Raw genomic sequence first — 6,000 nt, 5'->3', positions numbered from 1 at the left:
TCATCTCACCTGCGTCTCTGTTGCTTCCCGGTGGTGTTTCTCTGTGATCCACTGGATCAGCCGTATTGATCTGGTTCTTTCCACTGTGTGCCGGGGACAGTTTCATTAGCCCTCGCTCCTCTCCTGACCCTGATTGATCCTGACGGGTGGAAGCGGCCCCGCCCCGTCCTGTACGGTCGCCTCCATCACCCCCGCTGAACGGAATCATCCTTCCATTAGGTGTATTGATGGAAGTGCATCGACCCGTTTAACCCGGATCGATTCAGCTCATCCTTCAGTCCCCCGCTGATTCAGAGAGGCTCTATAACCACCGACTGATGCTGCAGTGTACTGGTGCCTGGACACACCACAGCCCTGACCATGACCAGTCACCATGGCGATCAAAAGAATAAACTAATAATAATAGAATTAATTGTTGTGGGTTTCTGTGGAACGGTGCTGACGTGGACGTGTGGATTTAATCCCCACATAAGGAAGGTTAATCTGGTTAATCTGGTTAAATCGTGTGTGTGTGTGTGTGTGTGTGAGTGTGTGTGTGTGTGAGTGTGACTGATCTGCAGCTTCATCTCATCTCTCCCCTGCTGTCTCAGCAGCAAAGAACTCTGGGTAAACGCAGCCACACAGCTGGCGCTCCCCGCCTCGCCCTCGGTGGCCCCGGGGCCGTCGCCATGGTGCCTAATGCCCCGACATCACAGGATGAGATACGGGACGAGACGAGGCACACACGCACACACACACACGCACACACTCACACACACATTTATATATACATATACACACACACACACACACATTTATACACATGCACACACATTTATACACACAAACACACACACACATGTACACACACATTTATACACACACACACACATTTATACACACACACACATTTATACACACACACACACACATTTATACACACACACACACACACACATTTATACACACAAACACACACACACACATGTACACACACACATTTATACACACACATTCACACACATTTACACACACACACATTTATACACACACACATAAACACACACACACATTTATACACACACACATAAACACACACACACATTTATACACACACACATAAACACACACACACACACACACACTCATGCATGTAAAACTAAAGAGAGCCAATCAAAGAGGAGAAACATCAGAGAAAGCAGATGTTATGGGATGTGGCTATGCATAAATGTGTGAATGTGTGTGGTAATGAGATCTTTTGATGTACCAGATGAAGGGAATCAACATCAGAGAGAGACACACACACAAACTTTTATTGCACTTTGCTATGGTCAGGGTCACAGTGGGTCCAGTGACATCCGAAACAACAGGGCATCTCACACACACACACACCAAAAGAGATCCAAGCAGCCAATCCACCCTCTGCATCTTTTTGGGAGGTGAGGTTGCTAAGCAACAGCTTCTCTACCTGCATAACCAACACGCCGCCCAAAAGTCTGTCCTCACTTAAAACTTCATCCTGATCAGGGTCACGGTGGGTTCGGAGCCTCACACAGAAACACACCCTGGATGTCTGAGTCTCGTTTGTTTATACTAAAGTTCAAATCTGCAGCAAATCTACCTTCTGCATGTCTTCAGAAAGTAGGAGGAAAATGTAACACCTTCATGAGGTGTGGAGAACATACCAAATTTCAGACAGATGGGGACTGGAGGCTGCCCCGGACCCCAGAGGTGAGTCACTTCTAATATGGAGTCTGATGTGTGAAGTGATACAGAGGAAAGTGTGTGAGTGTGTGTGTGTGTGTGTGTGTGTGTGTGTGTGTGTGCCGCTGCGCTGGTGTGTATTGATTTGCTGTCGTCTCACTGAGCTGAGGTCTGTAGATTATGACAAACGCCAAACTAATGGAGCTTGATGGGCTGTGAACGGGGGTCAGAGATCACACACACACACACACACACACACACACACACACACACACACACACACACACACACACACACACACACACACACACACACACACACACAGGTGTGTGTTAGAGGGACGTCAGGATCTTTTATGGTTGGTGATACTTCAGCGTGTTTGTGCTCAGACAGACACCGGCTCATTTATCTTCACTCACTCGTATCCAAGGGCAACGTAGAGCGGCCAATCCACCTTCTGCAGGATTTTGTGAGATATTACAAAGAGATATTTTTGTGAGAAGCCAAAACACCTGAAGGAATCCCGCACAGATACACACAGTGTGAAGAACATGCAAAACTCCTGCAAAATTATAATTGAAGGCAAAAATAGAATTCAGGTGTGTGTGTGTGCCCGTCATGCTTTATTGCCCGTGTCGCTCGTACTGATCTCTCATACCCGTGTGTGTGTGTGTGTGTGTGTGTGTGTGTGTGTGTGTGTGTGTGTGCGCCGGCTTGCAAATCAGCTTTGATGCCTCCACTGAAACCCAAATGAGGGAGGAAGCTTCAGTGATCCAGATCCTCACACGCACACACACACACACACACACACTTACACACACACACACACACACAAAGACACGTACACACACACACACACACTTACACACACACACACACACTTACACACACACACACACAAACACACACACACACTTACACACACACACACACAATGACACTTACACACACACACACACACACTTACACACACACACACACAAAGACACGTACACACACACACACACACACTTACACACACACACACACTTACACACACACACACAAACACACACACACAAAGACACACAAACACACACACACATACACTTATACACACACACACACAAAGACACACACACACACACACACACTTACATACACACACACACTTACACACACACACACACTTACACATACACTTACACACACATACACACACACACACACAAAGACACACACACACACACACTCACACACACACACACACACACACACATGTTTAGCGCTGGTGGCTGCAGGTTAAGTGTGTTGTTGTTGTTGTTGTTGTTTGATCTTCACCCCCCCGACTCTCTCCAGCGCCCTTCACACCGGGGTCATAAACAAGCACCACTCCAAAGATCAGCGTCACCACGGCAACCGCACACTCGTTATCATTAGGCTGCTAATTGCCAGCCAGCGTGCTGATTGGCTGTAATTAGCGCTTAACCCTTCGTTGGCGGCGGACTCCGTCGAAACACGCACCCACCCGGAAACCCAGCCGAGCGCCCCTTAGAATCAAGGGTCCCCGTTACCATGGCGATTAATCATCATATTTCTCCTCGTTAGGCGCTTTTTAAGCTAAAGTGCAGTGAACGTCCGGCATCTGTTAGCATCTAAGCTTATTAGAACTTAACGTCTGCTAGCCAGATGCTTTAAAGAGAGATGAAAGCTAAACACGGTTCGCTAGTTGTTAGCATGAGTGTATAAAGGACGCACGTGTGAACCGTCGTCAGTTGGTTAAACACAGATCCAAAATTTTGCTACTTGTTAGCCGTTAGCATTAGGTCGTTACGTTTACCAAACACCCAGGAGAATAACACACAGGACACAGTGTTCTGTTAGCTGTTAGCGTCAGATTAGTGACGGTTGAAACACAGCCTGGTATTTCTTATCGTCCCGGAGGAACTAGCATTTTTAGCCAGTAGCGTTACGTTTGAGATGTTTCCAGGAGGAGTAGCATGTGTTAGCTTTTACTCCAGCGTTCCAGACCAGCCCCGGAGGATTACTGTCTGTTAGACTTTAGCATCTGGTTAAAGTTTCTCAGCGTCTGTTAGCCATATGCCGTGGGGATTTAGTCCGTTAGCTGTTTACTGTTATTTACATTTACATTTTCATCATTTAGCAGACGCTTTTATCCAAAGCGACTTACACAATGAGCAATTGAGGGTTAAGGGCCTTGCTCAGGGACCCAACAGTGGCAACTTGGTGGTGGCGGGGCTTGAACCCACAACCTTTTGTTTACTAGTCCAGTACCTTAACCACTGAGCTATCACTGGCCCTGTTATAAACTGAGCAATCTTTGTCTTTAGCATCATGTAGTCTAAAAGCTAAAAGGCTTAGCATCTAGTCTGGGTAGTGGCCAACCAGCCAACGTCTTCAGTGATGGAAAGCTGGACGTATCAGCAGATCCGCTTCAGTTATTTTATTAGCGGTTCTGTCATGATGCTGAACTTTGGGAGATTTCTGGGGTGGAAGAGTTGTGGAACCGTCCTGATCAGGTGCTACACAGTTCCAGGAATGGTTCCTGTTTGTCTGGTGTGAGTTTCTTCTAAACTTCATAAAGCTTCTGAGTTCCTGCAGAGTCTCTGCCTCCCTGAGAAGGTTCCTCTGTTAGAAAACCTCCAGGAGCTTCTAAGTTTCAGGTGATAAAAAAGCTTTGAGTTTCTTTAAAGCCTCCTGTGGTGTGAACTCACCTAAAGCTCCTGGGTTCCTGAGAAGCTCCTCCTGGTGAACCTCACCGTGAGGTGTGAAGTGGAGTGAAAGCGGCGCCGCGGCGGTTGATAATAGCTGCACAGCGAGCGCCGAAGCTCCTCACAAATTGATTTGTGGGTGTTAAATGGATGGAGGTCTCGGATGTTTCAACACCTCTGAAGCTCTGAGAGAGAGCTGAACAGGACGAGGACGGATTCTGATCGTCCGAAGTGGAACATGAAACACGACCGGCTGATACGAGAACCTCAAACCCAGAAGGAAACGGTTTCACATTTTCTTCAAAGCTGCTCTGGTTCATATTTTATTATTTATTTATTTTATTTCTGTATTTTCTCTGTTACTTCATTCCTTTAGATTCTGAGCAGAAGCTCTGAGGAGAAAATAAAACGTCTCACCAGAAGCAGAAGTTTAGGAGACGCTCTCACCTGCCTGCCTCATTTCAGAAGTGAGACGTGTGTAATGGAGTGAGGGGCGGCCGGGCCAAGCGCTGAGGGGACGAATCGATCCCGGTTCAGGCTCAGGAAAAAGAGAGATAAGATCAATTCTGCTCCATCGACAGGATGGAAAACGTGCAGCGTCTGAGGAGGAGACGGTGGGGGGGTGAGGGGGGGGGGGGCAGCGTCAGATGGGTAGAGGACGAGGGGACGAGGACGTGAGAGACGAAGACAGATGGACAGACTGAGAGATGAAGTGTGATGAAGGACAGCAGTGGATGTTATTCAGATTCAGATCTCGGGGTTTAGAATTATTCACTCTGAATAAAAAATATCTTTCATTTTTATTATCAGGATTTATTTGGATTAATTTATTAAACTTTCTGTAGTTTATTAAAACTGAAACTGTTTTGTTTTTACATCACAGCAAATATTTACACGTAATATTTAATAATAAAATGCATTTCAAAAAATTTGGGACAGGGGACAGGGTCAGTTGACACTGAATGCTGTGAAATTTTTAATAAATAAATAAATATATATATTATATATATATATATACAGTGTATCACAAAAGTGAGTACACCCCTCACATTTCTGCAGATATTTAAGTATATCTTTTCATGGGACAACACTGACAAAATGACACTTTGACACAATGAAAAGTAGTCTGTGTGCAGCTTATATAACAGTGTAAATTTTTTCTTCCCTCAAAATAACTCAATATACAGCCATTAATGTCTAAACCACCGGCAACAAAAGTGAGTACACCCCTTAGTGAAAGTTCCTGAAGTGTCAATATTTTGTGTGGCCACCATTATTTCCCAGAACTGCCTTAACTCTCCTGGGCATGGAGTTTACCAGAGCTTCACAGGTTGCCACTGGAATGCTTTTCCACTCCTCCATGACGACATCACGGAGCTGGTGGATATTCGAGACTTTGCGCTCCTCCACCTTCCGCTTGAGGATGCCCCAAAGATGTTCTATTGGGTTTAGGTCTGGAGACATGCTTGGCCAGTCCATCACCTTTACCCTCAGCCTCTTCAATAAAGCAGTGGTCGTCTTAGAGGTGTGTTTGGGGTCATTATCATGCTGGAACACTGCCCTGCGACCCAGTTTCCGGAGGGAGGGGATCATGCTCTGCTTCAGT

This window comes from Trichomycterus rosablanca, chromosome 21, assembly GCF_030014385.1.
Source record: "Trichomycterus rosablanca isolate fTriRos1 chromosome 21, fTriRos1.hap1, whole genome shotgun sequence".
Taxonomy (NCBI): Eukaryota; Metazoa; Chordata; class Actinopteri; order Siluriformes; family Trichomycteridae; genus Trichomycterus; species Trichomycterus rosablanca.
This window is presented reverse-complemented; position numbering follows the sequence as displayed.